Raw genomic sequence first — 12,277 nt, 5'->3', positions numbered from 1 at the left:
TTCCAGCTACCTTGTGACCAGAAGTGTGTGAACCATTCAAAGCCAGACTTCTTTCTCACAGATTTCAGCCCGGTTTTAGTTTACTGGGAAAAATTCATAAGCTTATGTACTAGTTTTAAAGAAAACTGCTCTGGACATCCTTGAACCCACTTCAGGTTTGTCACAGATACAAAACAGACTTTTCCCTCAAGGGTATATTTTAAGAAAAACAAAAATTCAACTGTTTTGGGAAACCTGCAGGGTTTTGGTTTTTTTTTTGCACATTTGTGCAATCCAAAAAACAAGACAAATAACCCCATGACAAGTATACACCAGAAAAAAAGTGGGGAAGGAAATGCACACATCAACCTGAGATAAAGTAGAGTTTATCTAATACAGTCAGCTAGTTTAAATGCCTTCACTTTTGGCACTCCACTTATATCCAGATCCCTAAGGTGCTGTTATACTGTGCATCGACTTCACCTTCCTGCTCCTGTGTTCCATATACCAGATTTTCTTAGAACTTAAGACCTCAGAACCACCACTCCTCCGTCCCGCTCAAAGTGTATTTCACGGGGAGAGTCACGTGGTGAACTCCTCACTGGTCTTAATTGATCATAATTTAAATTATTATTATTATTATTTTTTTTAGCCTACAGCACTTGGTGTTCCCAGGTGGTCACCAATCCAGGTACTAACCAGGCCCTATCCTGGCTGGCTTCCGAGATCAGACGGGATCTGGCACATTCAGGGTGGTATGGCTGTGACTCTCCCCGTGAAATACACTTTGAGTGGGACGGAGGAGTGGTGGTTCTGAGGTCTTAAGTTCTAAGAAAATCTGGTATATGGAACACAGGAGCAGGAAGGTGAAGTCGATGCACAGTATAACAGCACCTTAGAGATCTGGATATAAGTGGATTGTCAATTTTCCAAGGTGGTATATTTTTGCCATTTTTGTGGTTTGAACGGAAATTCACTTTTGGCACGGCATTTTCTAATTCACGCAGTTAATGTACGTGCCGCTACGCAGCTGTCGAGCGATACGTTATTTGTCTCTAGCGTTTTTGCCAGTTTTTTTTTTACATTTCGACATATAGCATTTTTACCTCAGATGTTTAAGTGATTAAGCGCCATCTATCAGATTTTCATCTGTACCCCTGAAGTAGATTCCCTTTCGAAGCCGAAACACGGACTGTGTCGGGGCTGGAAGGACATGCAAGAAAGATTGCTCATTTTTTTTCTATGTCTTGTATTTTTTTTTTTTTTTAATTTATCTTTATTAGCAATTGCAAAGGGCACATACAGCCAGTATGAAGAAAGCGCAGAAAAATACAACAGCCAGAGAAAACAACAAGTGAAACAGAGCCGAAGACCGCGGAACCCATGCTTTGACTCTTCTTGGAGTGGATACCGTTCTCTTCTTCTTCCTTTTTTCGCTCCCTGGAGGGGCTGCACCTGGGTGGTTGCACTTGTGTGGTTGCAATTGTGTGTTCGGTTGTTTGGGGGTATGACTGTTGAGACTTGGAGCCGGGTGTATGCGGTCTGTGTGTGTTTGTTTGGGGGGTTTTGCTATTTAAAACTGTTAATTGTGATGGGCATCCAGCCAAAGGGTTTCTATGTCTTGTATTTTAAAAGCCGACTGTATTAAATAAACTCTACTTTATCTCAGGTTGATGTGTACGGTTCCTTCCTCACTTATTTTTTCTGGTGCATCTATAATTGTGATCATATTTTTAACGCCCACCAGAGGGCTACACCTAACTCGAGACTACTTTAGGAAGCAGGTGAAAACCTGGCCACTTCCCCTTTAATGGGCGTGATAACCAACTGTCCACTAACTTCGCATCTGGACCAGTTTGCCACACACTCTCTCAGTGGCGTAGCGAGGGGGAGCAGCGCCCCTGCCCCTTCCCCTTCCTTTTTAACTTCAGCACGAGCAGCTGCCAACCTACTGCCCGTGTCAGCTTTGGCGCTCTCTCTGGTCACTTCCTAGGTGCAGGTCCCAAAAGAGACATCAGGGAGAGCGCTGAAGCCGACGCGGGCTCGCACCAAAGTTATAAAGGTACGGGAGAAGGGAAGGGTTGCGTGCGCAGCAGGGGAAGGCATGGGAAGGGGGGACGGAGAGGAGGAGGGTGCCGGCGCCCCAAGCAAGATGGCGCCTGGGGCGGATCACCCCTTCGCCCCCCTCTTACTACTCCACTGCATCCTGTTATTGAGACCAGTTCTACATATCTTATTCAACCGTATATATAATTTGTCTTTAATTGATTCACCCACTCATGTTTCCCAGTTTTTGCTTTACCCGTCTTGTCCGTCTATTAAGCTAATACATGTACAGTTCTCCTCCGAAATTCGCGGGGGTTCTGTTCCAGGAAACCCTGTGAATTTAAATAAAAAACGCGCCTGTCAAAAGGCAGGGGAGGCAGAAGAGGGCAGCTGGAGCGCCGGCGGGTGAAGAAAATCACTCACGGTCTGCTCCGATCACCTCTTCCCGCAGTAAAGTCGGGCTACACCAATCAGGAGCCGCTTTGACACGCAGCGCCTGATTGGTGTAGCCCGACTTTACTACAGGAAGAGACGGTTGGAGCAGACCGCTAATGAGCGAGCCCGCGATTTGGGAACCGCAACTTCACGGGGGAACACTGTACTGTATTCTGCTGACTTCCTCCCAGATTCTATATACTGTGACCGAAGCTTGAGTGTGCAAATTCGTGCCCATTTCAGATTTGCACATACAACTTATTTAACAATTGGCAATTAGCAAGAAATTATTGGCACTAATTAGAATTCATTCGCACAACCTTCGAAGCGTATTCTATAAAATGATGTGCCTAAATTCTATTGTGTGGATCTCAAAGGGGAGGCGTGGCTGGGAGAGGGGCATGGGTGGATCATGGGTATTCCTAAAAGTTAGGTGCGCTGGTATAAAATATGCCCGACCCACACACAATTTAGGCGCAGGCGTTCACAGTATGCCTGGCTGTCATTGACATAAATGTTATTTGCATGGAAGAGCGCGATGCGTATTCTTCAAACTGCGCCTAAAGCGCTAAGAGTAGATTTTATGAACACCGATTTTTTTAGGTGACATATATAACCTAAGAACATAAGAATAGCCTTACTGGGTCAGACCAATGGTCCATCTAGCTCACTAGCTCATCCTCATGAGAAAAAGAGGTAGCCCGATCCGATACCCAATGTTGCAGGAAAAGCTTTTTAACTACCATGACAGCCATGTAGATCACTCTCCACTTTGGGCAGAACCCCGCGTTCATCAAGTCCCCTAACAGTAACATACCGTAGTCCCACGGGACAACGCATTGCACTAATCTCCCCAATAAGGGGAGAACATGCAGCCAAAGGTCTTTAGCGGGGCATTCCAGGAAGTGATGAATAAGGGTACCTGGAGCTCGTTTACATTTAGAGTAAGAATCTCCCTCCAGAATCCCATGCGGGCCCCTTGTACCCTGGAAACATGTGCCCGATCAAAATCTTAAATAGCATCTCCTTAAGGTCTCCAGAACCTGCCATGGAGTGAACATTATCAAACAGATTTAAAAATACTTTCTGATCGTATTGGATGTCCAATTCTCCCTGCCAAATAGAAGCGACATTGTCCTTAGGACCCAAAGGAGAGGCAGCCTTCAACACCCTGAACTATGTACACTTTTCCCTCCGTATTCGCGGTTTCAGCAAACGCGGTTTCGATTATTTGCGTTTTTTTAGCTTTCTGGCTTCTCTCCCCAAATTACGTCAGCTTGCATAGAGAAATCGCTGATTCCAAGCATTTACAGAGAAAATCGCTGATCGCACTTTCTTTACCGTGTTTTGCCTCTCCTTCAGGAACAGGCCAGGTCTCTCCACCATGTTATTCGCGGTTTCACCATATTCATGATGGTTTTTAATAGAAAACAAAAACAAAAAACTGTGAATACAGATATTCTGGAGATAATTTATTATACACGGACATATAAAAACACAAAAATTCAATTATAAAAGTATAATAATAAAAAAATACAGTGATAAAAATTCAACCGGACCCTACACGGTCCGTGTTTCAGCGAATACGCCTTCCTCAGGGGTCCAATGGTTTGCAAACGCACTAACTGTGGATTATTGGGTCTCCCCATTTTTCTTGGTTTTTAATAGAAAACAGCGAATAACATTTGAAAATGTTATTCATGATTTTTCTGTATTCGCGGGTCTGTTAATCCCTTATCACAGCGAATACAAATGGAGAAGTGGAGAGAGTTTATTCATGTCAGGGGATACTTGTAAAAATTGAATGGGAAAAACAAAGAAGTATGGTGGAAGGGTTGGGAGAGCGCATGTGGCGGGAGGAGGGTCAGGAAGGAGCAGGGGGCGGAGAAGAGGATGGGGGAAGGGTACCACCCACCCGCTCTTGCTACGCCACTATGTAAGGGACCAGATTTGGCACATTTTGAAGGTTTTTCACCATAAATCTCTGAGCAGCTGCAGTTTGTGCTCTCTCTCTCTCTTATTTCCTTAAGTAACGTGTTGAGTTTGCTTTGCTAAACAGTGGGGGATAAGGTATCTGTAGCATATTTTATTGTTTTGCTTTGGCTGCTCTAGTGGATTTCGTGTGGAGCAGCTCATCAATCACCTTTATAACCTGAGCAGTAAAAATTCAAAACAGGGTGGCATGGGGGGAAAAATAAAAGGTAAGCCACAAGCATATTTTACAGCAGAAGAGACAGATTTGCATGCAACGCATGCGAAAACTGTCCAGGGAAAATTTCCCAGAGAAAATGTTATGCGGCGTCAACACCCTCCCCCTTCAACTTTTTTATTGATAAAAGAACGGCTCTATTTTTTTAACTCATTCAATCAGCAACCATTTGGGTACAATTTGGCAAAATGATCTGCCATGAAAGGACATTTGCAGAGCGCTACCACCACTGGGGGAAAGCAGCTCATAAATCTGCACTTCAGATACACTTGAAGATGAAAGGCGTTGGGGGGAGGGGGAAGAGTCATATAGCAGAAGTCTATCTCCTAGCTGTCAGCTTTCAGAGTATTACACTTTTGCTACTAGATTATTGGTCCCTGCTGCAACGATTGCTGTGTCTGTTATCATATAAGAGATGTTCTCAATCATTAGATCTCGCAACTCTTATCTCCCTCATACCTAGAGTCATTGCTGAAAGAATCTGAAACATAGAAACATGATTGCAGATAAAGGCCAAATGGCCCATCCGCAGCATCCACTATCTCCTCCTCTCTTTATAGGCTAAGTTTACACCTGCATCGTGAGGTCATAGAACATTATTGTTATAAGCTCTTAACAGTTGCATTGTGAGGGTCCTAGAGCTTTATGGTTATAGAAACATAGAAACATGTTGGCAGATCAAGGCCAAAAGGCCCATCCAGTCTGCCCATCCACTATCTCCTACTTTCTCCAAGAAATCTCACATGCCTGTCCCACACTTTCTTGAATTCAGACACAGTCTTTGTCTCCACCACCTCTACCGGGAGACTGTTTCACACATCTACCTCCCTTTCTATAAGAAAGCATTTCCTTGGATTACTTCTGAACCTATCATCTCTTAACTTCATCCTATGTCCTCTCATTTTAAAATGAAAGAGACTTGACTTATGCACATTTAAATATCTCTATTATATTTCTCCTCTCTCACCTTTCCTCCAAAATATGCATATTGAGATCTTTAAGTGTGTCCCCCATATGCCTTATGACAAAGACCACTGACCATTTTAGTGGCCTCCCTCTGGTCCGACTCCATCCTGTTATATCTTTTTGAAGGGTGCGGTCTCCAGAATTGTACACAGTAGTCTAAATGAGGTCTCACCAAAGTCTTATACAGGGGCATCAATACCTCCTTTTTCTTACTGGCCATACCTCTCCCTATGCAACCTAGCATCCTTCCAAGTTTCGCTGTTGCCTTTTTGACCTGTTTGGCCACCTTAAGATTATCACATACTATCATACCCAAGTCCCGCTCTTCTTTCATGCACAAAAGTTCTTCACCCCCCTAAATTGTATCATTCCCTTGCCAGCCCATATGCATGACCTTGCATTTTTGCAATGTTTGTAATTGATAAATGGTAACCCAACATATAGAGTTGCTATGACCTAATCGAGAAGTTTCTATAGCATGAGTAATTACTGTATACACAAATCATTCTCTCCCAATTAAGGGCATAAATGTTGAATACTCCAGAAATATGTAAAGATTTGAAAACACACAACTTACGTTTGGCAAGAAAAACGTTCCTTCTGCTGCCTTTTTTAAGAGGTTTTTCTCTTTTGAAAATGAGCACTACAAGCTCCTACGTGTCGTCATAAAATAATGCCAAAATAAGCACCATCCTGCTTACATAACCTAAACACCCTTTTATAGCATCATCTCTGAAGACTGCATTTGATATCACTGGGCATGATCAAGCAAGCCAGAGGTTGCATGTACTGTAATGATGGCAGAAGGCCCTTTGGAGCGATGGAGTGATGCGATTGTGGGGTAGAGAGGTTTGATTGGAAAGTGGGTGTAATTAGGGTTTAGAGCAGTGGTCTCAAACTCGTGGCCCGGGGGCCACATGTGGCCCACCAGGTATTATTTTGAGGCCCTCAGTATGTTTATCATCATCACAAAAGTAAAATAAAACAGTTTCTCGATCATATGTCTCTAGCTATAAATTTTATTATTATTAAGACTTAGGACTCCTTTTACAAAGGTGCGCTAGGGCCTTAAAGCGCACAATAGCGCGCGTTAAATTCCCGAGCGCTCTAGCCACTACCGCCTCCTTTTTAGGAGGCGGTAGATTAGGTAATTTTGTGCGTGCACTAAAAACCCTAGTGCACCTTCGGAAAAGGAAAGATTTATAAACTACTGTAGAGTGTTACCTCATGCAAAATTGTCATTTCTTTATTAAGACATTAACTCTTTTTTCTGAGGCCCTCCAAGTACCTACAAATCCAAAATGTGGCCCTGCAAAGGGTTTGAGTTGGAGACCACTAGTTTAGAGAGATGTGATGGGTGGATGGTGAGTTTGAGTGGGGAGTTGGGAGGATGTGATTACTGGATGGGGGTTTCTGATTGGGGGGGGAGGTGGATAATGAGCTTGGGGCAGATTGTGATCAGGGGGGATTGTGATCGAGGGGAGGGGGAAAAAGCTGCATTGACCCCTCCCGGCTCTAGCCCAGAAGCACTGGGCCCTGGCTTTGACTTCCAATGCTCCTGGACTGCTGGAATACACTCACAAGCAGAATTATTCATTTACCATAGAGGTCAGCAATCTGCAAGATTACTATGCTTAGGGGTTACCAGACGTCTGGATGTTCCCGGACATGTCTTCCTTTTCGAGGACATGTCTGGGGGTCCGGAGGGATTTTTAAAGTCTGACACTTGGTCCGGGTTTTGAAAAGTCTCCTCAAATTGCGTCGGGCAGGGAGCGGAGGGTTGAGCTAGGGTGGGACTGGGGTTGGATTGGGGCGGGCCTGGAGCGGGTCTAGGGGTCCAGATTTTCTGATTGGAAAATCTGGCAAGTGCAGGTTACTGACTCCCCTAGTAAATCAAAGTGTGGTAAAAGCTCCTACTGTTATATCACAGATCCCATTTTATGCTATGAGATTGAGTTATTAATAAATGGGATAAATACTAATACAACACATCTTAACAGTAACCCATGTTGATAACTTCCAGCCTAAGGGGGGGGCAATCATTTCTGCGTGTATACGGCAGCATACTGCATGGAAAAGACCTCATAAAATACCAACTGGCATAAAGAAAAAAGAAAGAAAGAAAAATAGTATTTATGTACCATTTATAGACTAAGTAGTTTACATTGAGGCACTCAAGCATTTTTTTCTGTCTGTCCTGATGGGCTCACCTGGGGCAATGGGGGGATTAAGTGACTTGCCCAGGGTCACAAGGAGCAGTGTGGGGGTTGGAACCCCAAATCTCAGGGTGCTGAGGCTGTAGCTCTAATCACTGCACCACACTCTCCTCCAATACAATATCAGACGTGATCCAAGCATAGAACAATGAAGCCATTGTGACATCACTGATGAGGTTGGCTCTTATTGGTGGAATAAGGCATTATGACATCAGGGAAAGGGACCGGGACTTGTATCCTGCCTTTTTGTAGTTTTACAACCACCTTCAAAGCAGTTTACATACAGGTATGTCAAGCATTTTCCCTATCTGTCCTGGTGGGTTCACAGTCTATTTAATGTACCTGGGGCAGTGTAGGATTAAGTGACTTGCCCAGGGTCACAAGGAGCAGCATGGGATTTGAGACCACATCTACATCACATATCATACCACATCTAAGCATAGACAATGGATTCATAATTGAACATAAAGGAGGGAATTCTAGAAATGATGGCAAAAACTGGAAGTTAAGCTACTATTCTACCTGATGGAGTTGGGCACCAAACCTGTCAAAGAAGAGTGGAGGGATAGCCTAGTGATTTGCGTAATGGCCTTAACGACCAGGGGTGATAGGTTCAACTCCCACTGCTATCCCTTAAATTAGGTCTAACTTTCAAAAACTACTAGGGATAGTCTCTGTACATCAGTTTAAAAGCCAGGTAATCCCTATTTACCTGTCTACCTGGCTAGTGGTTTTATAAATCTCTTTGATGCCCGCTTCCTAATCTTTTCTTCTCTAAGTTCGGCCTTTCTCCAAAAGGGAGCCATCCCATCCCCTTTATCATTTATGTTGCCCTTCTCTGCACTTATTCCAATTCTGCTAACTTTAGAAGTCATCTCTTATCACAGAATCATTGAATTAATAATAATAATAATTTTATTATTCTTATATACCGCAAAAGCCATGGAAGTTTACTTGATTATACCTGTTCTAACTAAATCCCTTTTGTATTTTCCCTCAATGTTTCTTCTTTACTTTAAAAATTGTATTTCATCCCTCCTTTCCTTATGTTTATTAATGTTAAATTAAGAAGATTTAATTCATTATTTAATATTGTATGTATTGTAATGTATTATATTGTTGTTGTTTTTTTTGTTATTTTAATTGTAAATTTTAAATGTACATCGCTTAGAATATTTGAATAAGCGATTGATCAAGTCATCTAATAAACTTGAAACTTGAAGTTCGAGGCAGTTTACAGCAAGAAGCGCTGGACAATCAGCAAAGAGGTTACAATCAAAGTCAACAATACAATCTTACATAATGAAAGAATTGGAAAGCTATATAGTTCTTAGGGTTCCTGGTTGAATAAGCAGAGCTGTGTAGATTCTTAGTTTACAAATCGATTGAACAAACTCGTTTTTACCAGTTTTCTAAAATTAAGGTTTGTGCTACACTTAGGAGAAATCAGTTTTACATAGAGCTCCTTGTTTCCAAACACAGTAGTCCAAAATGTGAGGTCCTTGAAATGGCCTGTGACTGACCGCTCAAGCATTTCTTAATTAGCTGTCCAGTCATCAAATGTATATAGACAGCTTTACTGCCATGAAATACAATGGCATAGCTTTAAAGGCAAAGAGACGCATCACATTAACCCATCAATAACTAGTCAAAACACAGAGATCAGCTATTACTGGGAGAGGAAAAGAGACTCAGAAAAATTAAACCATATAATTACTATTTCAGTTATATTTAACTCGTTGCTTATACATAGCAAAGCTTATAATATGTTCAGAAAAGATAACATCTGAAATTTAAAAACATAAGAACATACGAATAGCCTTACTGGGTCAGACCAATGGTCCATCTAGCCCAGTATCTCATCTTCACGGTGGTCAATCCAGGTCATAAGTACTTGGAAAGGAGAATTGGAGGTGGAGGGGGGGGGAAATCAGAGGAAGCTTTCATTAAGTTTTAATGCATCAGTAACTACTAGCATGGCATTTCTGGATTCTGTCCATGCTGTGAGTCATTTTACAGGATGAAATGAAAAATTAATGTTGACATATTTGAGCTTTTGAAACCCCATAGCTCCTATCTTTAGATGTGACCTGAAGGGACCTGCATCAGTGTCTCTCAAAAAGGCATATGTAATTGTAATTGTAATGTAATTTATTTCTTATATACCGCTACATCCGTTAGGTTCTAAGCGGTTTACAGAAAATATACATTAAGATTAGAAATAAGAAAGGTACTTGGAAAATTCCCTTACTGTCCCGAAGGCTCACAATCTAACTAAAGTACCTGGAGGGTAATAGAGAAGTGAAAAGTAGAGTTAGAGGAAAAATAAAAATAAAATAAACATTTTAACAAGACAGCATTGATCTAAATACTTTGGAAGGTAGAAGAGAGGAGAGAAAGGAATAGAAGCAGAATGGGTCAGCGTCAGTGATGAAGTGGAGCAAGTAAGTTTAGGAGGAGCGATTGACGATTCCAGAAAGGGTTTCTTCAGGGAAGAGACTTGGCCGACAGTTCCAGGATGCCTATGTCTCCTCCCCTGCGATGTTCTCCCATCCATGCATTCCCTCCAGACACACTGCCCATGCCCCAGCCGCTCCAAGGAGGCTGCCCCAGATGAGGTCCACGGTGAATGCAGGATTCTCTCCTCTGCGGGAAAGCCGCCCGGAGCCGACAGTCGATCTTCTTAGCGGATTGCAGGGGGGGAAGAGTTCACACTCTTGGTAGGATCGGGTCTGTGTGCTCTCGGTGGTTGTGGCTGGTCTCATTGCTGCTTAGGTGTAAAAGCAGTTGATCTCCACTGCTGCTGATATTTAAAAGCAGGCAGATTGATCTCTCCAATGGACTGCAGGGGGAGGAGTTCACGCTCCTGGCAGGTTCGGGTCTGTGGGTTCTTGGTGGTTGTGGATGGACCCGCTGCTGCTTAGGTGTAAAAGCAGTTGTTTTCCCAATGCTGCTGATATTTAAAAGCAGGCAGATTGATCTCTCCAACAAATTGTATGGTGAAGAGCATACACGTCTGGCTGGATTGGGACAAAAGCTCTCGATAGTGGCGGCTGGTCTTGGTGCTGCTTAGGTGTAAAGCAGTTGATCTCTTACTTCTGATGATATTTAAAAGCAAGCATATTGATTTTTCCAACGGAATGCTGGGGGAAGAGCTTACTTGTCTGGCTGGATCAGGGCAAAGGGCTCTCGGTAGTGGTGGCTGGTCCAGTTGCTGCTTAGGTATAAAAAACAGTTTCAGTATCTTAGCCCAAAGGGGTCGCTAAGTGGTCAGAACTTTATCGGTGGGCTTAGTGAATCTAGCCATCAAAATGGCCAGTCCATAACTTTGCTGACGCTTCCCACATCCACACCTTGTTCTAGGTGTTTTTGACTTGGAGAAATTTTGGGACGAGAATGTGGTATAAAGATAGACGACTTGGCGGTTTAGATGATAAAATAGCTAGTTGTGGAAGTAGACGATTCTCGGGGAAAAAAAAAAAATTTGCATGTATTTTTTGAGAATGGACTTTGGGCGACTAGCGTTCTAGGCCCAAAATGGACTTAGACTTTTTTAAAAAAAATTATGTCGCTCCATGTGTACTGTATATTTGCCAACTTCTCGCACGCTCCATCCAAATTCTGCTCCTGTTACGTCTACTGGGAAAATAACCACCATCATGTCAACAAGTGGACTTCTGTGTTGGTTGGAATCTTAGAAAATGCCTTGTAAACACATATGTGGCCTCAACCATGTAAAAATGACTTTCTAAAATTTCCCACCAAACGATGCATCTGCTCGGATGCAATGGACAACATTGTATGGCTAGCAACAGGTTTTGCTTATTTGCGGGTAACCACAGTTAGAACAGAAAACTGTTTCTGAAAAATATGACAGCTGAGAAATTGTTTTCTGTTCACAATAAACAGCTATTCAGAGATATCACAGAATTTCCCAAAGCAAAACTAATCAGCAAACTCAATTCTCCATCAAGACATGGTGGGGCCAATTTTGCTTGCATAATTGCTCAAATCTTATCACATGTTTAAGATCCTCAAAAAAGTAACACATTTTAATGGCTCGACGACATCATTTTTCTTTATAACTCCCAGTACCTAACTCTGAAATGAGCCTCCATAAAACATGTATTAAATAAATATTAAAGCCATTTGCTTTCCTTGTTGTTCAGATTTAGAGCGAGCCTCCGGCAATTTTTGCATTGATTATGGAGAAAGCTCTGAGGATTAGTTTGTTATTCAAAGTTCACAAGAGCTGCGTTTAGAAATTCTCTGCTCCTTGCAGATGGGGAATGAGGAGATTGTCTGATAACCCAGCGATGTCAGGCTCCTAGCGTACCCTGTCATTATTTCATTTCATTTATTTATGACCTGTCTAACTCTAATGCTAGGCAAACAACAACTGAAGAGCTACAGTAATTGTCATATA

At 42.6% G+C, this 12,277-nt stretch overlaps 1 pseudogene; it reads right to left on the bottom strand.

Annotated features, from left to right (window-relative positions):
- Positions 1 to 629: 629 nt before the first annotated feature.
- On the bottom strand, positions 630 to 748 carry LOC117345892 (annotated as a pseudogene).
- Between the last annotated feature and the right edge of the window lie 11,529 nt (positions 749 to 12,277).

The sequence above is a fragment of the Geotrypetes seraphini genome, chromosome 11, assembly GCF_902459505.1.
Source record: "Geotrypetes seraphini chromosome 11, aGeoSer1.1, whole genome shotgun sequence".
In the NCBI taxonomy this organism is placed as follows: Eukaryota; Metazoa; Chordata; class Amphibia; order Gymnophiona; family Dermophiidae; genus Geotrypetes; species Geotrypetes seraphini.
This window is presented reverse-complemented; position numbering and strand designations above follow the sequence as displayed.